The following is a 27,375-nucleotide window of genomic DNA, read 5'->3' as shown; positions in this document are numbered from 1 at the left end:
CTTTGCTTGGCCCTGTGGAATTTTGTCATGAGCACCCAAAACTTAGTAATTAGAGCTCTGCAAAACTCTCTTCTCTGTTGTACCCTGGTCCATAAAATCCAGCCACCTCAGTATCTCCAAACTTTGATCTCTCTCTTTTCATTTCGTTAACACTATGGTTCTCTTGTTCTTTGCCTTGTTCTCTATGTGATGGTCCAAAAAGTGTCACCATGCAGGAAGTCAGGGCAAATGCCAAGCTCACCTCCTTATTTAACTTCTCTCAGGAATCATACTCCTGCACTGTTCCTAATAATACTCCTGTAAACAATCATTTCAAATACTTTATCTGTAGTTGTTAATGGCAGAAGGACTACTATTTCATGTCTGAGAATAGAAAATAAATTATTTTTCAATGTTAATGACTTCGCTTTGACTGTTGAAAGAATGATGTGCTTTCTTTCATCTCGTTCTTTCTTTTTTTTTTTTGTTTAGCTCAATTTATACCTGAAAGAATATAGACCTAGAGGTGCTATTATCCATCTTGCTGCCACATCAAGTTTGAAAATAACATAGAATGGCAGAGAATAGAGCCAAAAGTTGAATAGAGTCTATGACTTGATGAAATAATTGAACTCAACTCTACATAACTTAGTATATGTGACCTATTAAATTACTGCATTGTCTCAGGCATGTTTTACTCTCTCTCTCTCTATCTATATAGAATATATATGTATATACAGACAGAGAGAGAGACAAATATAGATATACCTCTCTCTCTCTCTCTCTCTCTCTCTCTCATATATATATATATATATATATATATATATATAGTGACTTGTAACCCAAATAATAGTGATATATCTTTCAAAAGTCAACTTTTTCTACTACCACTGTATGTTGCATTTTACAATTTTAATTAAAATCTCATTTGAGTATGTACCACAGGATCATTGAGTGCTGTGATAGTTGTTAGTATCGGTTACCATACTAAGATAAATTATTTTGATTCAGTGTGGCAATTTGTATCACATTTGACCTTATAAAAAGTATTATTCAACTCTATATAGATGGGCATTAGTTTCTAAAATGGCTATAAAGTAATTATCAGAGAAGCTGCAATTAATATATAAGAAAATTTCTAATACACTTTCCCAATCAAATTATAAATGTTAATATATTGTTTTATCTTAGATTAGCATCAGTGATTAAAATAAATTTTAGATGAGATAGCAACACTTGAACCCTCTATTATATCATTATTAACTTTAGTTTCATGTATGTATATAAACATTTATATATAAATGTTTAGCTAGAATTACAATGTGAAATTCCAGAAGTCTCTTGTTTGGTGGTTAGATAAACATTTCAAATCACAGATTTCAAATGGAAAATAATGAGCGTCAAAAAGGTATTTGAAATATGGCTTTTTTCTTAGATTGACATAGTTTTGAAGGATGCTTTTAAAGTTACAATATTTAATATTGTGAATCATTTGCCCTATAATACGAATCTGATGTAGAAATGAAAAGTAACATGAACTTTTCATGGCAAATATACCAAGGAAGAAATGCCGTTGGTCTGTGTATTCGTTTAGGGCTCTTAGAATGTTCAAAGGAAAAGAAAAAGGCAGGCCAAAGATGAGAAAAGACCAGGCTTCACTAGAAATGAAAAATATCTTCTTCAGTAGAAACATATTCAATACATCTCCTATGTAAGGCACAAGAGGCAGAAATAGGTTATTGAAATACATATGAATATAAATTGTATATTAGTTAGAAAGCTACCAAAAATTGTTTATGTAGTGAACACTTCGTTACCCTTCGATTTTCTGTTCCCTATTTAGTTATTTACTTCTTACAATTCCTAGCTAAGGTGCTTTCTTGGGCGCCCTCAAGATGACATATGCCACTATCTGAAAATAATTTTAAAATTGACTTAGTCTTTCTTTCTCATTTATTAAAAGAGTATAGAAGAGAACTTATGAATTTTGTCCTTCCTTCAGAGCCAATAATTAACTACTGTTTCCCCCGAAGTTAGAAAGCAAGAAAGAAAGCAACCTTTCATAACAGATATGCAGATTTCAGCCATTAAAAATAAAAAAGACATAAGAAATAATAAGAAAAGATTTATTTTCAAATCAGCCTCCTGATAAGTTTGGCATGAAAAATAATTGAAACAGCACCACTACAGCAGCATGTTCATTATAGCAAAATGCAAGTTTGTGTGATAATAAAACATGCTTACAGTATCACCTTTAGGTAAACATCTTTTATTTTCTATACCTATCAGAAATGGGGTTAGAATTTTTTTAGGGATAATTTGGCATTTAAAGTTCCTGATTTATGTATGGACTTCCTATAGCACTGTATACTGAACTAATAATTCTTTCTTTGAAAACTAGAAGCTTTTTATTTATTCAGTCAGAAAATATTTGAATGCCTACTCTGTGCCAAATGCTATTATTCCTTTATAACAAAACAGCATAGTACCCATCCTCAGGGAAATTTAGTTTAGTAAGAAAGTCTGATATTTAAAAAACTGAACAAACAGACAAAAAATTACAAACTATGGAAGTGGCTATGAGAAAAATAAACAGTGTTTGACAATAATTTGGTCAGGGAAGGCCTTATACAATCAGGCGGCATTAAAAGACATGAAGTTGCCACGAGGGCTACAATTGAAAAGTGTTCTGGCAGAGGAAATACCATGTGCAAAGGCCCAGGGTAGGGAGAGCTTGGCTATTTCATAAACCGGAGTCTCCAGACGGAGGGCTTGAGATGAAGGTTCACAGGTAGGGGACTTTTTAAGAGAATGCTCCTAGGAGAACCCAGTATGGGTGTACCAGAGGCAGGAGAGAGACGTGGAAGAAGCCAGCAAGGGTGTGAATTCCCAATCCCAGTATCAGCCTGCTCCCTCTATGGAGCCCTGGGTATAAATTATAATTTAAATCCAAAGAGATTATATAAATTATATAGCTTTTATTCCAAAAAGAAGCTGTGGACCTGACTATCATCTTCCTAGCAGTATGTCATTCATTAGTTAAGGGTCTGTCCTGGGGGATTTCCCGTTCTCTAAATTTCCAAAAAAGCAAGCAGTATTCCAAAAAAGATCTGCAGGTATAGGAAGTTAGAAGCAAAAGCATGCAGAAGACAGAGGAGGGGTGCACAGAAATGGCAAGTGAAATCTGAGGGGACTGTGTAGAGGCTGAGCAGTGTCTGCTCCAGCTTATTAGGAAATGAAAGGAGCCCTCGTGAGACAGACAGAGATGGGAATAAGCTGAGTGTGGAGAGGTCAAATGGGGTCAACAATTTAGGATTCAGCAGGTTATGGTGTCAAGTTGGCATTGTATTCTACGTACAAATGGAAAGCAATACAGAAAAAGTGAGATAAACAGATTTATGTTTCAAAATTACCTGTGATTGTTCTGCAGAGTTTGGTTGAGAGCGGGACAAGTAATGGAGGCAGGGCTATTTTAGATCAGGAAAAAGATGATTAGACATGCATGAGGACCATTGAGGTGAAAGTAGATACAAGAGAACACATCTGAGGGACATTTAGAGATATAAAAGTGGGGGGTTATTCAACTTGGTAATGGATGGGATGGGAGGTCATGTAGAGAAGGAGTTCCTATGAGAGTTTTCAGTGCCACAGCGATAAGTGGAGCTGACCACAGCGAAATGCCATTTGACAAAGGGAAAATAAGCAGGCTAAACTGACTTTGCATTAAACTCCGTGTAGTCCAGGATTCTAAAGAGCACAGATCAATTCTGTCAAGTTTACAAAGTCCTAATGATTTAGTTATTTATATAAATCTGAATTTAAACATGAGTATTGGTCATAACTATGGTTATCTTCTAAGATTAGGCATGTTCTAGCCGACCCTACCCCTACCCCAAAACAAACAAACAAATAAACCCTTGAGCTTGTATTTAAGGAAATTGCAATTTATTTATAGTTTTCATACAAAATAGAGGGGTGACAATATTGTGTGAGAAGTGAGGGGGTAATCTCAGGATATACTGTATTGTGGAAACATTTAACCCCTGAGGATACTGGTAATAATACAGTGTGCAATTGTACAGTCAGCCAGAGGAAGCTATTTAGTGGACAGGGCACTTTTTTTTTAAGCTTGAAGGAGAAGATGAAGTTTGATTAAAATTAATTTCCTTACTCCATCTTCCTCTTTACCGGAGTGAGAGAAGAGGATTTCAGAGGCATAGGTATCAGAGAGAATGGCACCTATAGTACAATTAGGGGTAGGAGGCCCAGGATTTGGGTGGGAATGAGGAGCAAGCTGGAGTTAGGTGACAAGAGATAGAGGTTTTTGAGACTAATCATGAAGGATTTGGTGCATCTTGCTAAGGAATTTAGATTTTGATCAACAAAGGTAGTGTGATGGTTAAATTTATGTGTGAACTTGGCAAGGGTATGGTGTCCATTTATTTGGTCCAACACTGCCTAGTTGTAGCTCTGAAGGTATTTCATAGATGGGTTTAGCTTATAAAATTGGTTTAGATTACACTGCACAATGTGGGTAAACCTCATCAAATCAGTCGGAGGTCTTAAGAGGAAGAACTGAGAGTCTCCGAGAAGGAATTGACTCAAAACTATACTCTCCACTCCTTTCCTGTGTTTCCCAAACTAAAAAATTTGGACTGAAGAATTCAACTTCATACTCACTGGAATTTCTGTGCCCTGTTCTCCTTTACAGCTTTGAATTCACCAGTCCCGACAGTCCCTGAAGCTAACTAAGTCTTTATAAGAGGAAAAATCAGGGACATGGTTTTTTCAATGTTCACTTCATTCTTCAATATTCACTTCCTTGGTTGATCACTTAACAACAATCACATTTAAAAAAAAAAAAATCCTTCCCCAGATTTATGTGAAAAGATCCTCCATGTATATGTGTCACTTCAACATATTTGATCTCCTCTTCCGAGAAATGAATGGATGTGAATAACTCTGCCCTGTAGGACCAGGAGAAGCTGACGGAGTCCTCTCAGTGCCCGGTATGCCTCCTATTCATGTTCATGACACTCTTCTTCCAACTTTCTCTTTCCTTTAAACTTCTTCTTGAGTACCACCCTTGAGAAAGAAAGTTTTATTTTCTATGCCCCTCAAAGTCAAAATTAACTGAATAAATAATCCGTGTTAGCAGATTAATGAAAGAGCAATGAAAAGTTTCTTTGTTCTCTCGTCTTTGTATCTGCTAGAAATAATAAGTCCCCTTTCTCCATTTACACCTCACATTCTAATTTAATCCAGAGTTTTAGAATTTATACGCAAAAATAGCAAGCAGGTACAAACCATTTTGATATGTGGTAACTCACTCCAGATGACAACAGGAAAGGGTTACCTGCTCCACTCGTACCCAGTAGCCATAAAAACGAAACTCTATAAGGGCCCAAGTGTCTGTGATTATCTGGGTCTATTAGTTCAATTAAATTAATAAAGCAATGAAAATGTTTCCTATATAAAATGATTTCAGCATACCAAGAAAGAAAAGGAAATAAACTTAGCAAGAAAAGAAAAGAAATCATGATTCTTAACGTACGTATACTATTTTTGCCTCTTTCCTATTCCTTGAAAGGTCAGAGGAGTCCAGGAGTTCAGAAACAGTTATCTTCTTTACAGTTAAGTTACAACACCTCAAACTAAAACAACAAAGGAAACGATGCTATGATTTAGATGGAGATAATCTGTTTTTCATTTTCAGGCATAATTAATACCTATTCTCTGGTGATTTGAGGTTCCTGGGCTGCTACAGCAAATACTGCAGAATGGGTTGGTTTAAACTATGGAAATTTATTGAGTCACAATTTTGAGGCTAAGAAAAGTAAAAAACTGAGGTATCAGGAAGGCGATATTTTCTCCCCAAAGTCCGTAACATTCTGGCACTGGCTGCCGGTGACCTCGGGACTCCTTAGCTTGCATCTCTGTCTCAGCTCCCCCCCGTGCTGTGCTCTATCACGGGAGATTGAATTATATATCTCAATTTAAACATGCCAATATCAATCTGTATTCCTGTGGGTGTGAAACCATTGTAAATAAGGTTTACATACCCTTGAAAATCTTCTTCTGAGTAAAGGTGTGGCTCAGCTGTAGTGGGCCTTAATTTAGATTACTGGAGTTTTTTCTAAGCAGAAAAAAAAAAAAAAAAATGCAGACGCTCAGTGAAAGCCACGGGCAGGAACCGGAAGTCAGAATTCAACAGAAGCCGGAAGTCAGCGGAAGTCTTGGTAGGGAAAGGAGAGACCGTTACCAAGCGCCCCAGGCAGCGATGCAAGTGAAGAAATCCCAACGGTAGCTATCAAACCAGCACTAGAATGGTACAGATTTTGGGGAGAAAGTATCAATTTGCTGACACCTGGATTTTGGACTTCTAGCCTTAAAACCGTGAGTCACTAAATTTTCATTATTGAAGACAAACTGCTGTGTGGTAGTTGTCAGGGCAGCCCAGGAAAAGTAAAACAGTGACAGAAGCAGAAATTGGTTTGGAATACAAAGCATCTGTTGTTCTTTGCATATTATCATGGAAATTCGCAGTGTACACCGACACGTTATTCTTGAGGAACTCGGGAGGACAGCCCAGCCCTAGACGATGCTGGATACGGACAGCCCAGCCCTAGACGATGCTGGATACCGGGAGACAAATTTTCTTCTAAAGGTGAGGTGGGCATGGTGCATAAAAATATATGCCAAATCATAATGCCAGACGTCTGGGTGTTTGGAAATATCGAACTCATTGCCTCGCTTTTAATGAGTTTTTGTTTTGGTAAGCTATAGTCATAGACTTTATCTCTAAAAGCAATGCCATGAGTTATGTTTTCTTTATTACAATTCGAAACTAATCAACATAGAGAATACCATTAAATCACTGCTTCTCTAACTTTAAAAGTGTATTTAAGCAACTGGAGGGCTTGTTAATAAGCTTTCTGCTCAGTGTGCCCTGACTCTGCATTTCTAACAAGCTTCTTGTGGTGTTATTGCTGTTGATCCTCAGAATTCGCTTTGTGTGGCAAGGGACTGTCCAATATGGCATCTACCAGGCATCTGCGGCTATTTGAATTTAAACTGAATCTAAATTGAATTAAATAAGATTAAAAGTTCAGTGTCTCAGTACCACTAGTCACATTTCGAATGCTCGATTGCCAAACGGAGTGCAACTAGAGAACATTTCCATCTTTGCACAAAGTTCTGTTGGATGGTACTCCTCTAGATGCATTATTACTTAACTTTGTTTAAAATTATTTGAATTCCGCTTGTAATTTATTCCTATTAAAAATTACACACGGACCCATGCAGAGATAGATTTCAAGGTTGAATACAATACAGGGAGGGAAGGAGAGAGGAAGGGAGAATCCCACAGGGCTTGCTAAAAATTCCGAAGTTAAATTAGAATCACAATAATCTGATAATGGACAAGACTCTTATTTCCAGGAAGAAAGGTTGCACATTCTCAATATGTGAAGCTGCTTCTCTTTAAATTTTGAGGTGTGGAAATTGATAATCCTGCAAGTGACCAATTTTGGAAATTTAGTTCTAGCTGCTGCTTTTACACTTTTAATGAATTACTTTTCAGTAGTTGAATAGGGTGAGTAAAAAAGTAAGGTTAAAAAAATAGTGGTATTTTTCCATGTAATCTAATATTAAAATTCTATAAATTCTTAAGAAAAATGATAGCAACTATAGAAATTTAGGCAGCCACCTATTAGTGAAAAATGAAGAACTGAATACAATGTAATGTGCTTAATAATTTATGCATTTTGAATTAGGGTCTGGCAGAAAAACCTAATGGAATTATATAAATGATGGTTTCATTTATTTTAATTTAAACTATTTTTAGATTTATGTTTTGACGTTTTATTGGCATTAGATTTTCATACCAGTTGTTGACATTAGAAACTTTTCCTAATCCCTCATCAAAAGGATGAGGTTAGAGGATTTGTCATTAAGAATGTATTTTGGAGACTATAAAACCCTTTGTACACTGATATGATCATGTCAGCTTATTTTTATAAAACTCCTTTTGAATGGCATTTACTCTCTCTCTCTTTTTGGAGGTGGGGGTGCATGGTCCGGGAATCAAATCCAGGTCTCCTGCATGAAAGGCAGGCATTCTAACCACTGAACCAGCCTGTACCCTACTCTCCCTTTTTAAGGAAAGCTTTGCAAAGCAGAAAATACAATCACCTGGATACAAATGTACCTCTACATACCCCTACTTCTTCTAGATGTTAATTTAGAATTAAGGTGACTGTGTAACTCACTGTTGAAATTTGAATGTAATAGAGAATTCATTGTTGGAAAACTGGCACAACCTGGGGACTGTCTTGGGTAACTGGGACATATGGCATCCTCCCCAGACCACTGTTTTCTAACAAACATCAATAGACTGTAAATACATAATTATTTTACCTTCTCTGCTGCTGACTCCTGGAGTAACGAAAAAACAAAGTAAGTTGTACAGGGACAATGAAGCATTTAAAAAGTAACCGATCTGATGTCTAAAGAATTTGCTAGTGGGTAAAATCATGCTTTTGATTCTGCTCTTTTGTAATAAAGGGCTCCAATTAAATATTCACATTTACTCTGTGCTTTAGACATAGTAAATCAGAATGATGAGCATGGGACCCAGAAATCTGCATTTTAACATTCTTCAAGGTGGTTCTTATACACTTAAGTGTGAGAACTACTGCTTGAGAAGAAAAAGTGGATCTTAGTCAACCTGGACTGACTCTAAAATCAGAATCTAACACCTTACATCAGGTAGTCAATCAAGTTAAAAATTCTGTGACTTTTACTGCAATGTGCATAGGTATGCACAATGAAAACCCAATTAGATTTAATGATAAATTTCCGGTATTTTCATTTCTGTACGATAATATTAGTAAGCCCACACAATTTCTCACTCCTACTGAGTGGAAGAAGCTAACTGAATGAGGTAAGACTACTGAAAAATAGCCTTTATCACATTGAGTCTTGATTTTTTTCTAGCTCACTACCTGCTCTCCCTTTTGAAAAACATAACATCTCAAAGACCAGGATTCAATTCAAATTGTCCAGTATTCCTCTTGATTTTTCCTCATCTGATTTTGAAATGGAAGTTACTGTCTGAAACCAGAAGCCTTATAGCTTCTCATCACCAAGTCAAAACTTGCAAACAGGAGCTGACTCGAAATTAGAGTCATAGAAATACAGGATTATAATAGGGCAGTAGAATTGCATTTAGCCCTGAGTACTTCCATAGTGGCTAACTAAATCAGCAGCTATGTTTTCTCTTCACAACATTCTTTGATCTCCCCAAAAAATTTTATGAAGAATAAGATTATTCGTAATCTGGATCATGCCTTGGAAAAATAGAAAATCCGAGAAACCCATCTCTTCACTGTTGCCCCCCCAGTTACAGGTATGTGCTTTGTCATGTTGTCCCTCATTGCGTGTTCTGCTCCGCTCCTTCATTCAGGCTTGTATGGGACTGCCACAGAGCTATGGGCGGACAGGGAGGAGAAGAATATATGCTTGTATAGGCTATGAATTTAGCTACATGTAAGCATATTTAACCATACACATTCACACAGCCCTGGACATATGATTAAGACAGTGTGTTAAAGAAGTGGCCCAGATAGGATTGTGCTTTTGGGCCTCTAAGGAGAGAGAATTCCCTTCAAACTGAAATGCAAAAGGCCAGGAGGATTTAGAGAGCTAGAGTGGAGTTTAGAATGCATTTTAAGGTTAATAAGAATCATATCCTCAAAGAAAAGTCTAAGTTTTAACCAGTGGAATATCAAGAATTTACCACCGAGATGATTTGAGAAACCACTCAGACTTTTTTTTTTTATTTCCCAGAAATCATACTAGATATGCATTTTCTGTGCCTGGTTAAATAAAGGGTCATCCCCCCATCTGGATTTTGAGATCCAGAGCCTCTTAAAGTGTACATTCCTTTGTGCCTTTCCTCTGCAGCTAGCAAGGCATCTTCCATTTAGTTGAAAATAATAATAAATCCATAATGATCTCCTATGGAAATACCTATCAGACATTAATACACCTACAAACCTCCTGAGGATCTTGTAACAATACAGATTCTGATATAGTAGGTCTGGGACAAGTTTGCTTTTCTAACAAGTTCCCAGGTGAACCAGATGTTGGTATTCCATAAACCACACTTTGAATAGAAAATTCCTATACCACTTATTCAGAACACCAAAAGAATCCTCATAGCGTTATCCTGTGTTTTATTCAACTTTTCACTTAGATAGTTCCCTGATCCCCAGTGGGCGTCTTAAGATCTTTTATGAAAGAGCCCATAACTTTACTTATCCCTGACCCCCTAAAATCACTTAGCTTAGTGTTATGCATGTGAAAATACCTATCTGTAAAAGAAATATCACCCATCCAAAAAATAAAATAAATATTTCAAAAGAGTAAAGAGCAAAATTTAGATAGATAGGCCAATTATCAGACCTTTGGGTCACTTTAAATCCTGACATGTTTTGAATTCTAGTTCTAGTTCATGTGTTTCTAACACAGAGCTCTCTTTTCTAATTAGAATAAATACTATTTGTAAGACACAAAGAGACATTTTTACATACCCATGCGTACACACAAACTGTGACAAAATGATTAGTTCAAAATTATTAGTTCAAATGTATCTACATTTTAAAGTGAAGACCCCCAGGATCCTCACTCAAGGTCTTCATACTCGTAGTTCATGTGCTTAATAGTAACAAGATTGCTTTCTGCTTCATACTTGGAATACTAACTACACATAGAGAAGATGCTTATATCAGAGGCAGAAACAGCACTGGAAAATAAAAGCTTTCAATACAATGGGAAGGAAGGGATGGGGATATAAACTAAGAATATAGGCCATCAGATCTTTAAAGCTCAGCAGGTTAGTATTATTTTGTGTGAAAGCAAATGACCCTTCACATTTCCACAGGCCCTGAGGTCGTGATGCTAATATAGCTGAATGAAATAATTGGTATTATTAATTATAAATGTAGGACACCAATAAAAGATTGAAATATATTCAATAGTTTTCAGTGCAAATAAGGGATTTGCATTGAAAAGAATCTTAATGTTTGACTAATTTAAATTATTAAAAGGATCAGTGAGCTTCATATTTTAGTATGATTTTAATTAGAATGCTTATTTGTTTGTTTTGGTCATTAAAAGATATATAGTGGGTTATCTACCATTTGTTATTATCAAAAGCAGCATAGCTTTTACTGAAATAGGTTAAATTAACTAGAGCAATTTAAAAATTTTACATTTTGGACTAACCTTCCTTACTGATAGGCATTTGTTATACAGGATTTTATCAGTAATTTTTCCAAAATATCGTATGTGTCACAGAACTTATTTGGTACATATACTTATTTGATATATATATATATACATATATATATATATATAGTATATCATGAACCATATGATAAAGAAATGCTTTGATTAAAATTTTTTCTGACCTTAACAAAACAGACAATATATTTGAACTGACTTAAATATCTATTACTCCATATTCATCTCAATGATGATATCAAATTAAAGTACAGTTGTTCTAATTTAAATGTATTTTGCAGCATTGGACAAAAACATTCCCCCTCAGTTCTTTGTCTTTTACTTCGTTTACCAAAATATTTATTTTCTGTATGCCATTTAAGAATCTATTTCATAAAAGAAGTCACATCTATATTTAAAAGAATATTAAGTAATGAAGTGCTTTACATGCGGGAATAATTTAAGATTACTAAGTATAATTTCAGGTCATAACATAGTTTGGAAATAGTATCATGGCTTTTGCACAAAAGCATTTTTAAAAAAAAGTCCTTCATGTTAGCACAGAGCAAAAAGCCTAACTTTTCCTTTAAAGTATTTTCCCTATAATCAACCCATTTCTCCTCAATTTGTACTTTGGTTCTTTCCAGTTTTCTGCATATTCTGAGTCCTGGCCCTTGTCCCTGCGGGTTCTCAACATGTATCTGACGATGATGATACTTAGAGTGATTGCCTTCTGGAAGGAAAAAAAGTGCTAATTTGTTCTGACATCCACAGATTTGAATCTAATGAAATGAAAATGTAGACTGAGTGGGTTAAGCTCTCTGGCACTTTTCCTTCTTAGAACAAGGGTAGTTTCCCTTTGCATGATTGAAATCATGCCTGTATCATCCTCTTAATGTCTGTAGTACAGTGTTTAATGGCTTCATCAGGATAGATCACTTTCTTTAGCACAGAGCAGCCTGTCAGTGGAACACCAATCATTTAGCAAGAGAAATTGTTAGAGAAGGATGTGTGCAGTGGCTGAAGAATTATATTTAAAAGAAAGAAACATAGAGGAAAGCCTAAAGTATTTAGAAAATTAGGAGCAAGAAAAATTCTGTCAAAGCATTAAAGAATAGAAATATAGAGAAACCTTGATATAGCTTCACTAAGATCAATCTATAGGTTGTATCTATTCCTAATAAACTATTTTACTTTTTTATAACGATTACTGACGATTATTACCACTGTATAATCTTTGTGTGGCTAGATATCTGTTTGACTGTTTGTTGGCCCACTTTAGTCCACTAGGGGCTAGAAGAGTGCCTAAATCAGAGACATTGTTTATTCACTGTTAAATATATAAAGATAGGAAGACAGGGTGGTGCTGTGGTGGCTCAGTGCCAGAATTCTTGCCTGCCGTGCCAGAGACACAGGTTTGAGTACCGGTGCCTGCCCATGTTTAAAAAAAAAAAAAACCTAAAAACCTTTAAGGATTAAAGATAATCCTTAAATATGCTTAAAGAAAGTAAAAGAAAAAAATCTAACTGATGTCATAGTACTAATCCACAAAATAAAAATCCATTTCCTAAAAGCTTATGTTTAAAGTTCTATATCTTTCAAAAGTGAGGGGAATTTGTAATAGTCTGAGTTTTATTTTTCAATTTCCCTCCCTATTTTCAATGTTCCCACGTCTCACTTGATAATTTTACAAGATGTTCTACCTGTTTGTCCTGTTTTCATAGAATCTGCCCACATTTGAGAGAGAGATCATAACTAAAAACCAAGTGTCAATATTTTGAAATGAAATATTCTAAGTCATGTTCTAATACATTTATGTGTATCTGAAGGCCACTTATCTTCTCATAAACAAGTTAGATTAATATAGATTCTAACTGCGGGCTTTGAATAGATACATGGCACAAGAATGAATGAAACTTTGAAGACAGAATTGAATAGAGATGAGTTTGCATAAAAATAGTAGATACAAACTTAACTGATTAATCGAATCAATCAGTTTATTCACAGATATCACCCTCTTCCTGTTCCTTGTTCCTAATATCATAGAGCATTAACTCTGGATGAGAATCCCTAGAACAGAGAGTTACTAAACTATTAAGTCTGTATTTGTGAATGGTGCTTTCTGAAGCTCCATTTGGAAAGCCAGCACATAGGAAGAGACATGGGTCACATGAAAGAGGACTGTTTTGAAGCTATATTAGACACTTTGAGTCTCAGTAGGCTGGACTTTTTCCTGACTTACTTATGAGATTCTAAAGATAGGCTGTGGTAGAAAACAGTATTTGATTTGGAAAAAAACAATGGTACATAAAAACCCACAAGAAAAACACTTCTGTCAAGTTTGGGTGATTTCTTCAGACCTGTAGATACTTAAATGTGAATAAGGTAAATTGTCTCCTTGTCCTCCATTTTCTCATTCTCACTTGTCTATATGGTAAAATGTAGTTCTGAAAAAGATGCTATATTGTTCAGGGATTATTATTTATTAACAAAATACAATTGTAGGACTTCCAGGAAGATGGCCGATTAGAGTATCTCGAGATTAGCCCTGCTCCATGGAAAAGTTAGAGAAGGGGCAGGAGGGTGATTGACGCGGCAATTTGGGAGTGCAGCTGACCTGGGAGAGCCTTCTGCACCACATGTGACAGCCCTGGTTTTGGAGGCCAAGGAACTGAGAGTCAGAAGAAAGCTGGAGCCTGGCACAGAGACATGGAGCCCTCAGTAGTGCACAGACAGGAATGCGGGACTAGGAAGTAAGCCAGGTCACTTGCCTTGGGTGCACTACCCTCACCAGTGCAGCCCCGTGACTGGTGGCTCACTCCACACCTCACGCACCTGAACCCCCTCAGCAGCTCCCATTCCCTGCACTCCAGGCGCCCCCACCCTACCAAACCCCCAGTGCACGTAACTGCCCGCCACCTCCACCCCAAGTGCCTCCTGCACACCTCCCGAGCACTATCTCTCCCTCCCTGTTCCCTGCAGGCTGTTGCCAGCACATAAAGGTTGTGGACACTAACCCCCATATGTAAGCTAAACCCCGCCCCCGCCCCCCTCCCCCCCTCCACTGAGCTCAGTACATCCGTTTATGGCATGCCCAGGCCCATACATGTGCTTGGGCCCCCAATTTCAACATTCAGCCCTGGGAACCGCACTTTACAGCAGTCCTAGAACTGTGCATGCACACAGCCCTCAGCCTCACTTCCTAGCTCTGAGAAAGTGCTGACCTATGTAACTGGGTCACAGCTGCCGCGATCCACAAAGGCTTAATGCTGACCTGCTGCCACAACTCTGCATGTGTGCACAAAGGACCAGTGCATACCAGGGTTATGCCCCCTCAGACCAGAGCATCTGAATAGCTACAACCTCCCTGGCTACTTGGCACCCATGTTCACAAGCATCAGCGTAATATCACCAACCTGCCCTGAAACAAATCACCTTACTGAGTGCTCCACCCCATGCCCTGCTCCCTGCTATATAACCATCCTGCAAAAACAAGGCCTTAGACTACTGAAAGAAATCAACTCCCAAAGTAAATCAATCAAGATATTTATATGCCACGAAGACCACAGAAGATCACTAAGTATATCACAATGCAGACAGATACAGCTCTGCCTAATGACCAAATCAAAACACCAGAGGAGACACAGACGTTGGATCAACTAATCAAAGATGTTCGTACAACTCTACTTAATAAAATAAGTGGGATAGCAAATGACATAAAGGAGATGAAGACAACAGTAGAAAAGCACAAAGAGGAATTTGAAAGAATAAATAGAAAAATAGCAGAAATCACAGAGATGAAGACTCTGTTGACCAAATAAAAAACATATTAGAGGCACACAACACCAGATTTGAAGAGACAGAAGAAAGAATAAGTGATATAGAGGACAGATAATTGACTTTGAAAACTTAACAGCAAATGGCAAAAAGATGGAAAAAATTGAATGAGAACTCAGGGAAATGATAAACAAAACAAACCACGCAAATAGATCATTGGTGTCCCAGAAGGAGAAAAGAGGAGTAAAAAGCTAGGAAGAGTAGTTGAGGATATAATGGGGGAAAAGTTCCCAACCATCATAAGGGACATAAATATATAAGTCAAAGAAGCCCAAAGAACTGCAAGCAGAATAAATCCAAAATAGGCCTTCCCCAAGGCCCATAATCAGACTGTCAAGTGTTGAAGAGAATTAGAAAATTCTGAAAGCAGCAAGAGAAAATCAATCTACTACACACAATGGAAATCAAAATTGAATTCAACTAATCAACTAACACCCTGGAGGCGAGAAGGAATTAGTATGATATATTCACAATACTGAAAGAGAAAGAGAAGGACTTCCAGCTGAGAATTCTGTACCCAGCCAAACTGACCTTAAAACTGAGGGAGAGATTAAAGTTTTCACAGACAAAGAAGGCCTGAAAGAATTTGTCCACAGGAGACTGGCCCAAAGAGAAATACTAAAAGGAGTTTTGCTGGCTGAAAAAAAATAAGACAGGAGAGGGAGGTCTGGAGGAGGGCACAGAATTGAAGAGTACCACTAAGGGTAATTTTAATAATACAAAGAGAAAGAGGAAAAAGAATATATAGATCTGACACATAAAATAACAAAGATAAGATGGTGGAATCAAGAAATGTCTTTCCAGTGATAACTTTGAATGTTAGTGGACTAAACTTAACAATTAAAAGATACAGATTGCAGAATGGATTAAGAAATATAATCCAGCTACATGCTGCTAACAAGAGACTCATCTTAGACAAGGATACAAATAGATTGAACGTGAAAGGATGGAAAAAGATTTTCCGTGCAAATTGTAACCAAAAGAAAGCAGGAGTAGCTTTACTACTATCAGACAAAATAGACTTTAAATGTTAAGACATCATAAGAGACAAAGAAGAACACTATATACTAATTAAAGGGTCAGTTCACCAAGAAGATAAAACAATCATAAATGTTTATGCTCCCAATCAAGGAGCTCCAAAGTACATGAGACAGACATTGGCAAAACTGAAGTACATGAGACAGACATTGGCAAAAACAATAATAGTAGGAGACTTCAATGCACCACTCTCCTCTCTAGATAGAACAGCCAGACAGAAGATCAACAAGGAAATAGAGAGATTAAATAACTTGATGAATGAATTAGACCTAACAAACATATATATAGGTCATTGCACCCAAAGCACAAGGTTATACATTCTTCTCTAGTGCTCATGGAATATTCTCCAGGATAGATCATATGCTGGAGCACAAAACTGATCTTTATAAATTTAAAATATTGAAATTATTCAAAGCACTTTCTCTGATCTCAGTGGGATGGAGCTGAATCTCGATAATCACCAAAGAATGAGAACATTCACAAATATATGGAGATTAAATAACACACTCTTAAACAACCAGTAAGTCAAAGAAGAAATTGCTAGAGAAGTCAGTAGCTATCTGGAGATGAATTAAAATGAGTATGCAGCTTATCAGAACTTATGGGATGCAGCAAAGGCTGTGCTGAGAGGAAAATTTATTGCCCTAAATGCCTATATTAAAAAACAAGAAAGAGCAAAAATCGAGGACTTAACAGCAAACCTGGAGGAACTTGAAAAAGAACAGCAAACTAACCCCAAAGCAAATAGGAGAAGAGAAATAAAGATTAAAGCAGAGATAAATGAATGGGAGATCAAAAGAACAATAGAATCAATAAAATGTAAAGTTGGTTCTTTGAGAAAATCAATAAAATTGATGGGCCACTAGCAAGACTGACAAAGAAAAAAAGAGAGAGGATGCAAATAAACAAAATTAGAAGTGAGAAGGGGTGCATTACCACAGACCCTGAAAAAATAAAATAAATCATAGGAGGAGACTATGAACAATGATACGTCAGGAAAATAGACAACTTAGATGAAATGGAAAAATTCCTGGAGACACACAAACAAGCTACACTGACTCAGGAAAAAATGGTAGATCTCAACAAACCAATCACAAGTAAAGAGATTCAATCAGTCATCAAAAATCTTCCTACGAAGAAACGCCCAATGACTTCGCATGGAAATTTTACCAAACATTCCAGAAAGAACTAACACCTAACCAGCTCAAACGTAACTCATTTTATGAAGCTAATATCATTTTAATACTAAAATGGGTAAAGATGCTAATAAGTAAGGAAAACTACAGGCCAGTCTCCCTAATGAACATAGATGCAAAAATTCTCAATAAAATATTAGGAAATCAAATTCAACAGCACATTAAAAGAATTATACACTATGACCAAGTGGGGTTTATACGAGGAATGCAAGGATGGTTCAGCACAATAAAATCAATAAATGTAATACAGCACATTACCAAATCAAAAGGGAAGATCACATGATCATCTCTGCTGATGCTGAAAAAGCATTCAACAAAATTCGGCATCCGTTTCTGATAAAAACACTCCAAAAGATAGAAATCAAGGGTAACTACCTGATGAGATAAAGGAAGTATATGGAAAGTCAATAGCCAGCATCATACTCAATGTAGAGAGACTGAAAGCCTTCCCCCTAAGATAAGGAATGAGACAAAGAGGCCCACTGTCACCACTATTATTCAACATTGTGCTAGAAGTTCTAGCTAGAGCAATCAGGCAGGACAAAGAAATAAAAAGCATCTAAATTGGAAAGGAAGAAGTAAAATTCTCATTATTTGCAGATGATATGATAGTATACTTGGGAGATCCTGATAAATCTACAGCAAAGTTACTTGAGCTAATAAATTCAGCAAGGTGGCAGGATATAAAATTGATGTGCAAAAATCAGTAACATTTCTATACACAAGCAATGATCTAGCTGAGTGAGTTATGGAAAATATTCCATTCAAAATAGCAACTAAAAGAATCAAATACTTAGGAATGAACTAACTAGAGACATAAAGGACTTGTACACAGAAAACTACATAACATTGCTAAAAGAAATCCAAAGAGATCAAAATAGATGGAAAGACATTCCCTGCTTATGGATAGAAAGGCTAAATATAGTTAAGATGTCAATTCCCCCAAAATTGATCTACAGATTCAACACAGTACAAATCAAAATTCCAACAACTTACTTTGAAGATTAGGAAAAGCTAACTACCAAATTTATCTGAAAGGGACGGAGACCCCAAATATCTAAAAGCATCCTGAAAAAGAAGAGTAAAGTGGGAAGTTTAACATTCCCTGATTTTAAAACCTCTTATAAATCCACAGTGGTCAACACAGCATGGTACTGGCACAAAGACAGAAGCGTTGGCCAATGGAATCAAATTGAGAGTACAGAAATAGACCACCCAATCTATGGTCAACTGATTTTTGACAAGGCCCTCAGTAACTCTGAACTGGAACAAAATAGTCTTTTCAATAATTGGGCATAGAAGAACTGGATACCAATAGACAAGAGAATGAAAGAGGACCCCTATCTTACACCCTACACAAAAATTAACTCAAACTGGATCAAACACTTAAATATAAGAACTAGCAACATAGAGCTACTAGAAGAAAATGTAGGGAAACATCTTCAAGACCTAGTAATAGGAAGTAGCTTCCAAAACTTTACACCCAAAGCACAAGCAACAAAAGAAAATATAGACAAGTGAAACTCCTCAAAATCAAATGCTTCTGCACCACAAAAGACTTTGTCAAAAAGATGAGGAGGCAGCCAATTCAATGGGAGAAAATAATTGGAAATCCCATGTCAGGCAAAGGTTTGATTTCCTGTATATACAAAGAAATGATAAAACTCAACAGCAAACGAACAAACAACCCAATTATAAAATGAGCTAAAGATATGAATAGGCATTTTTCTTAAGAGCAAAAATCCAGATGGCTCAAAAGCACATGAAGAGATGCTCATTTTCACTGACTATAAGGAAAATTCAGATCAAGACTACAGTGAAATATCACCTCACACTTATGAGAATGGCTGCTATTAAACAGGAAACTATAAATGTTGGAGAGGATGTGGAGAAACTGGGACACTTATGCACTGCTGGTGGGAATGTATAATGGTGCAGCCACTAAAGAAGACTGTTTGGTGATTCCTTAGGAAACTAAATATCGAGTTACCCTGTGCCCCAGCAATAGCACTACTTTGTATATGCCCAGAGGAGCTAAAAGCAATGACACAAACAGACATTTACACATCGATGTTCATGACAACATTGTTCACAATTGCCAAAAGATGGAAACAAACAAAATGTCCATCAACAGACGAGTGGATCAACAAAATGTGATATTATGCATATGATGGAATATTATGCAGCAATAAGACAAAATGATGTCCTGAAGCACATGACAGGATGGAAGAGCCTTGAGGACATAATACTAAGCAAAATTATCCTGGGGATAGATACTATATGATTCCACTTTTATGGCCAGCATAAAGTTATAATCAGAGGCTTATAATACAGAAGATAGGGGACTTAGAGATACATAGAAGGGAGAGATGGATGAACCTTTAGCTAATGAGGTTGAATTCCAATGTAAGGGAATAGATTCGAGGGAAGGTGATTCTCTAGTGAGTTTAGTGAGTTTAGAAGATGAACAAGATTGAAAGGAGTTTTATTGACCTACGTGTCACACTGATTCACACTAGAAATATGAATAAGTTCTCGTAAGAGCTACTCCAAAGTTTTGATTCTTGTATAAAGAATGTTTAAGTCCAGAGTACAGGGGAAAACTGCTATTGCATGCTATGAACTATGCTCAAAAGTAAACCATCAGCGCTATGCCAGTAACAGCACAAGTAAATAATGGGGTGAGGGACAGGAATTAAGAGGAGGTTTAGATTTCCTATTTGGCAAAGGTGTATATATTGATTTTCTGTCTCTTGGGAACAATGAAATTATCTAAAATTGAGAATATTCATGGACTGTGGACTTTGGGCCTTCTGCATGATGCCCGGTAAATGCAGGTGGTTGAAGGATGGACTGACAGAGAAGTAGATTGGCAAACAATGGTGTATACTTATTGTGCTGGTTTGAAAGGAAGCATGTCCCCTAAGAAAAGCCATGTTTTAATATAAATCTCATTACTTAAAGGTAGAATAATCCCTACTCAGTACTGTATATTTGAAACTGTAATGAGATCATCTCCCTAGTTGATGAGATTTAGTTAAGAATGGTTGTTAAACTGGATTAGGGGATGACATGTCTCCACCCATCTGAGTGGGTCTTGATTAGTTTCTGAAGTCCTATAAAAGAGGAAACATTTTGGAGAGAGAGATTCGGAGAGAGCAGAGAATGCTGCAGCACCACGAAGCAGAGAGTCCACCAGCCAGCGACCTTTGGAGATGAAGAAGGGAAATGCCTCCCGGGGAGCTTCATGAAACCAGAAGCCAGGAGAGTAAGCTAGCAGATGACGCCGTGTCTGCCATGTGCCCTTCCAGCCGAGAGAGAAGCCCTGACTGCGTTCGCCATGTGCCTTTCCAGATGAGAGAGAAACCCATAAACAGAGCCGCTGCCAGTCTGGACTGAGGGGTTCAGAGAAGGGACACATTGGAGGAAAAATAACTGCAGAGGTAAAACCGTGGAGGCTGAGGTCTGAAGTCAGGAAGCCTCGGGCCAGGAGAGTGGACCCACCCAAGCCCGTGGAGAGGGTGAGTTTGCCCCAAAGGCAGAGAATGGGCCTTCCACCTCGTTGCAGTGGGAGAGTCATGCCGCCTCAGGTCTTGGAGAGAGTGAAGCACGTTCCTTGGGGTTTGGGGAGAGCCTGGCTGCCACCACATGGAGGGGTTGAGCGTGTGCCCCGGAGATGGCGGAGAGCCCGGGTGTGGCCCCAATGCTTGGAGAGGGTGGAGCCGAGAGAAAGGTGGTCTCCCCAATATCCCCCAAGGTTGCATTCAGAGAGAGGCAGGCGTAGGCATTTGGAAAGGGTGGGACTGCCGCTTTCTAAAGCCCTGAGGATAAATGACTCTCAGACTTTGAAATCTAATGGACTTTGCCCTGCGGGTTTTCGAAACTGTATGGGTCCAGTGACCCCTGTGTTCCTTCCTCCCTATGGAAATGTGTCTATGTACCCTATGAATGTTCCTCCTTTGTATGTTGGCAGCAAATAACTTGTTGTGAGTTTTCAAAGGTCCAGAGCAAATGGAGAGAATTTTGCCTTAGGACAGACCATGCCTGTAACCGACTTGATGAGATTTTTATACTGTCTCTAATTTTGTACTTCATTGTATTGCTACTGATAGGTTTAAGGATTTCTGATATTGTTATGAAATTAATGTATTTTGTATATGGGAAAAACATGTCTTTTTTAGGGGCCAGAGGGTGGAATGTGCTGGTTTGAAAGGAAGCATGTCCCCTAAGAAAAGCCATGTTTTAATATAAATCTCATTACTTAAAGGTAGAATAATCCCTACTCAGTACTGTATATTTGAAACTGTAATGAGATCATCTCCCTAGTTGATGAGATTTAGTTAAGAATGGTTGTTAAACTGGATTAGGGGATGACATGTCTCCACCCATCTGAGTGGGTCTTGATTAGTTTCTGAAGTCCTATAAAAGAGGAAACATTTTGGAGAGAGAGACTCAGAGAGAGCAGAGAATGCTGCAGCACCACGAAGCAGAGAGTCCACCAGCCAGCGACCTTTGGAGATGAAGAAGGAAAACGCCTCCCGGGGAGCTTCACGAAATAGAAGCCAGGAGAGAAAGCTAGCAGATGACGCCGTATTTGCCATGTGCCCTTCCAGCTGAGAGAGAAGCCCTGACTGTGTTTCCCATGCGCCATCTCACTTGAGAGAGAAACCCTGAACTTCATCGGCCTTCTTGAACCAAGGTATCTTTCCCTGGAAGCCTTTGATTGGACATTACTATAGACTTGTTGTAATTGGGACATTTTCTTGGCCTTAGAACTGTAAACTAGTAACTCATTAAATTCCCCTTGTTAAAAGCCATTCCGTTTCTGGTATATTGCATTCCAGCAGCTAGCAAACTAGAACACTTATGAACAAAGGTTGTGCCACTGCAAAAAGAAACAATGTTGTGAGGCATGCAACGATGTGAATGAACATGTGGGACATTTGGTTAGAAAAAATAAGCTAGACACAAAAGAGCAAGAATGGCATGGTCACCTTTAGAAAATGCTTATAAGAAAACAGGGGCCTAGATTATAATCTTTCAGAGCAGATAGATAAAGTCTGTAGTGGTGATTATTATTTCTAGATTTCGAGAGGCTGTTTTATATATGTAAGCTGATATTTAGAGATAAGAACAAAGCTGAACAGGTTGGAGTTAAAGTAATTCAGAACATAGGGGTAAGGAAGACAGTGGCTGTATTTTGGAACTACCCATACCCTTTGAGACCAATGGATATTTGATCTGGAACTAAATTTTTCTTTAGTGCATTATCTAAGTCATCCTATCTGTATAGTTCATTTGAACAGTTGAAACATAGGAAGCACAGAATAAGAAAGAGGTCCTTTAATCCTAAATAGATTATTGTAATGCCTGGAAACATCTAGAGTATATTAACCAGATAATCAAAAAAAATATTGGCAAATTCCCCTGAGGGAGGGAAAAAAAGAATATGGAACTATTAAACCTTACCATGAGGAATCCCTTGATACATGTCAAACTTTAGGGATATACGAATCAATAGGCCATGCCCTCGACCTGAGACTTACTCTAGTATTGCTTATGTAGGTAGCAGAGAAGCGTAGACTACCTGTTGGTATGCCTGAGAGTTACTTCTGAAGGACCTCTTTTGTTGCTCAAATGTGACCTCAGTCTCTTTAAACACAACTTTGCAAGTGAAATCATTGCCCTCCCCCTACATGGAACATGATTTCCAGGGGTGAAAGTCTCCCTGGCGATGTGGGAGATGACTTCCAGGAATGAATCCAGACCTGGCACCATGAGATTAACAATTCCATCCTGACCAACAGGGGAAAAAGAAGTATTATTAATAAAATATCAGTGGCAGAGAGAGTTCAAATCGAGTTGTGAGGCTACTCTGGAGGTTTATGGAAGCTGTTTATGGACGCTTCAGTTAGACCTTGCTACCTATCATAACCTGCCAACCCCCAACCAGGACCATTCCAGCCAATCCTAAAGAACACCTAGGACAATGTATAAGATTCTATAAGGGTAGCATGCACTATAGTAACTTTCGAGAAACCCACAACCTCCAGATGGGTCCTTGGTCCAGATAAGTCCTGAAACCTAGCCCAGCCTCTCCAGAACATCACATAGTTCTGTCTCCCTCCCCCATTTTAGTGACAGACCCTTCCAATATGAAAAATTTAGAATTGTCATAGCCCAAACACCCCTAAAGAGAGGGGTGGAAAGATCAAAGCTGATGGTGGAATTATATAGAGAAAATAGGATTTGAGAACGAATACGAATACTGAATCATTACATTGATATCTCTTTTAGATCTCCATATTTTAGAGCAGCTAAAGTAAAAACCTAAAATTGTGAAATTGTAACCCATGTTATTCTAGTTTGCTAGCTGCCTGAATGCAACACAGAGATGGATTGGCTTTTAATAAAAGGATATTTATTTAGTTATAGTTCTTCAGAGGAAAGACAGCTAACTTTCATCTGAGGTTCTTTCTTACATGGGAAGGCACAGGGCGATCTCTGCTGGCCTTCTCTCCAGGCCTCTGGGTTCCAACAGCTTTCCCTGGGGTGATTCCTTTCTGCATCTTCAAAGGCCTGGGCTGAGCTTCGAGTGCTGAGATGAGGTATGCTGAGCTACTTGGGCTGTGCTACATTGAGCTCTCTCACTTAAGCACCAGGCAGTTAAATCAAACATCATTCATTGCAGCAGGCACACTTCCTAGCCGACTGCAGATGTAATCAGCAACAGATGAGGTTTACATGCCATTGGCTCATGTCTACAGTGATAGAACTAGGCACCTTCAGCTGTCCAAGTTGACACCTGAATCTAACACCCACACATGTCAAAGTCTGAAATATCTTATACAACTAATCGTGGTGCTGTGCTTTGAAATTTATAGCTTTTTTGTATATATGTAATTTTTCAAAAAAAAAAGAAGAAAAAAAAGTCTGTTGTGATGATAAAAAAAGTATTTAAAGTGTGGACAACCAAAGCTATAGGCAGGGCCCCCAGTCTTCGGGTTTGTTCATATGAAACTTAACCCCGCAAAGGATAGGTCAAGCCTACTTAAAATTTAGGCTTAAGAGTCACCCCCAAGAGAGCCTCTTTTGTTGCTCAGATGTGGCCTCTCTCTCCAGCCAACACAATGAGCAGTCTCACCACCCTACCCTTCTCTACGTGCGACTCCCAGGGGTGTGGACCTTCCTGGCAACGTGGGACAGAGATCTTGGAATGAATGGAGACTCAGCATCAAGGGATTGAGAAAAACCCTAGAATGAGCTGAGACTTAGCATCAAGGGATTGAGAAAACCTTCTTGACCAAAAGGGGGGAAGAGGGAAATGAGACAAAGTGTCAATGGCTGAGAGATTCCAAACAGAGTCGAGAGGTTATCCTGGAGGTTATTCTTATGCATCAAGTAGATATCATCTTGTTATTCAAGATGTAATGGAGAGGCTGGAGGGAACTGCCTGAAAATGTAGAGCTGTGTTCCAGTAGCCATGTTTCTTGAGGATGATGAATAATGATACAGCTGTCACAATGTGACTGTGTGATTGTGAAAACCTTGTGCCTGATGCTCCTTTTATCTACCTTGTCAACAAAGGAGTAGAACATATGGAATAAAAATAAATAATAGGGGGAACAAATGCTAAAAATAAATTTAGTTTGAAATTGCAAGTGATCAATGAAAGCAAGGGGTAAGGGTTATGGTAGGTATAATCTTTTTTTTTTTTCCTTTTCTTTCCTGTGTTCATTTTATTTCTTTTTCTGAATTAATGCAAATGTTTTAAGAAATGATGAATATGTAACTAAGTAATGATATTGTGAATTACTGATTATGTATGTTGTTTTATTTTTTCTTTATTTTTTTAATTAATAAATTAAACAAAAACAAATAAAAAAAGTGTTTAAGCTGTCTAACTTCTTATACTCTGGCGCAACTAGAAGGAAAAAATATGAGAGGCTCGTATGGTAGCCCATGACAAACTCTGGGATCTGTCCTGTAACAACTTGTTGAAGAGTGCTTTGAAAACTATTGCTTTTTTATTTCTTTTCTTTCTATATATGTTATAATATATGATAAGAAAGGTTAAAAAATACAATTGTGTAATTTAGTTTTTACGTGCACATTGAAAAATAGGTGGTAATTGACACTCATCCACATAAAATTTTATGCATATAAAATTTTAATGCTTTTAATTTAAAATTAGCTCTATCGATATTACCTCATTTTGATTAAAGTTAATGATTTATTTTGTACCCTTATATGTCCAGTAAAGAGGAGGTCATATAATTCATTCATCCAAAATGATTCATTGAGTGCTTCTTATTTTTCCCAAATGAACACAACAATAACTTAAAAGAAAGTAAAAACTCAAAGGTCTACCTCTTAGATATGCCCATATAGTGGGAAAATATAAAAATGTATTGTTTATAGAAACTTATAAATACATTTACACAATATCAGTATGATGGTTCCTAGAGTAGGCAAACTGTGGGATTATGGGAACAGTCCTACAGACTACCAAATCTGCCTAAGACATCTGACTCCAACTACTAGAAGTTAGGATCTAACTACAGAGGTAGAGGGAAAAATCCACCTAAAACAGCTGTTAATTTTGACATCAACGTCACATTTTGTGATTTCCTAAAATCACCTTCAGTTAATTCATTACAAGAGCTCACAGAACTCATGGAAAACTGTTAGGTATGCAGATAAGATTATTGCAGGGAAATGATACAAATTATGACCAACCAAAGCAACAGACAAAATTCTCTTCAGGACGTATTGCCTTCCTAGTTTTGATGTGTGGGAATACCCACAAAGTATTGCCAACCCAGGATGCATTCCCAAGCTTTGTCATCCAAAGTTTTTATTGGGTTTCTTTACATTGGCATGATCAATTAATTAACCATGTTATTTAACTCAATTTCTGTAAATTATCAGGTGTGGTTTGGGGGCTCACCATGAATAACAGAGACCCTATCACTCAGGATAGTCCAAAGGTTTAGAGGATGTTTTCCAGGAGTAGGGGGAAATGTTAAACTTCTCTTTAGGCAAGATTGTCTTCTTTAATACAACAGTGAGAAATTTTTCAAAACTGCTATTGGAGGAAAAATGAGAAAAAACATCTAATTTTGTTTCTGAAATCATGCAACTTTTCTAGAAAATAAAATATTTAATATTTTTGCTAATCTCAGAAGGGTGAGTAGAGTTTACCCATACGGAGAGAAGGGGGAGAACCATGAGGAAAATAGAATGATGTGGTTAGTAATGTGAAAGAGTGAATACTGGCATTAGTATGAAGAGCATTGGCCCCTAAGAACATTTTATCCTGTGATTATGGAGAGACGTTGTTTGAGAAATAAATTCTGGTAGACATAGGTATGATGAATGATTCAGAGGGAGTATATATCTGGTGTAGGAAGGGTCTAAACTACAGCAATTGCAATAGTAATGTGTATGAGAAATGGGAAAAGGTAAACCGAACTCATGGCCAAGCAATGTGGGGATGGGAAGAGTGTTTCTGAAATTTTTAACTGACTGAGAAAATGTTGCTACCAACAACTGAGATACAGAGTAGAGAGAGAAGAGCTGATTATGGAGTGTGATAAATGGATCAGTAGTTTTCTTTAGGTTGTATTACATTTGAGGTGACTTCTGATATTCAGGGATAAGAGCTGGAAATAAGGAGCTAAAGATAAGAAGAAATGCCCTGTCGGTGAGTGTTTAGAGGATGTTGTTCTTTCTTGGAATGGAAATTGAAGAAATAAATGAGGTTTTCTGGAAGAAAATACAAAAGGAGAAAAGGACAAGTTTAAATTGAAATTCAACATTAATATTAAAAAAAAAGAGACAAGAGAAAGCAACCAGAGAAGGAAACCAAAATAATTGGGGCAATGAGGAGAATAAACCATTATAAGCCTCTAATACATGTAAACATACATTTTCTCATTTAATCTGAACATCAGTCATTCTTACAGAGCAGAGTTCTTAACCCTTTTTTTTTCAGCAATACCAAGTTTATTCGCTTGAAATTATATGTTCAAAAGTA

At 37.4% G+C, this 27,375-nt stretch overlaps 2 long non-coding RNA genes across 28 annotated transcripts in view; one reads left to right on the top strand and one right to left on the bottom strand.

The window, feature by feature from the left end:
• The window catches only part of LOC143677607 (uncharacterized), a 359,256-nt gene extending 352,909 nt beyond the window's left edge, over positions 1–6,347 (bottom strand). For 3 of the 8 annotated variants that reach the window (XR_013172741.1, XR_013172746.1, XR_013172743.1), the window contains exon 1: positions 6,042–6,347. This is a non-coding gene — a long non-coding RNA (uncharacterized LOC143677607). The remainder of the gene's footprint in view (positions 1–6,041) is intronic. The other 5 variants (XR_013172742.1, XR_013172744.1, XR_013172745.1 and 2 more) reach the window with 5 other exon arrangements.
• LOC143677605 (uncharacterized) overlaps positions 6,169–27,375 on the top strand; it is a 134,289-nt gene continuing 113,082 nt past the window's right edge. For 8 of the 20 annotated variants that reach the window (XR_013172725.1, XR_013172729.1, XR_013172723.1 and 5 more), the window contains exon 1: positions 6,178–6,646. This is a non-coding gene — a long non-coding RNA (uncharacterized LOC143677605). Of the gene's footprint in view, positions 6,647–27,375 lie in introns of all 20 variants that reach the window. The other 12 variants (XR_013172732.1, XR_013172727.1, XR_013172721.1 and 9 more) reach the window with 8 other exon arrangements.

Source organism: Tamandua tetradactyla, chromosome 3, assembly GCF_023851605.1.
Source record: "Tamandua tetradactyla isolate mTamTet1 chromosome 3, mTamTet1.pri, whole genome shotgun sequence".
Taxonomy (NCBI): Eukaryota; Metazoa; Chordata; class Mammalia; order Pilosa; family Myrmecophagidae; genus Tamandua; species Tamandua tetradactyla.
Note: the sequence above shows the minus strand (reverse complement) of the source record. Positions and strands in the feature narration are given on the sequence as shown.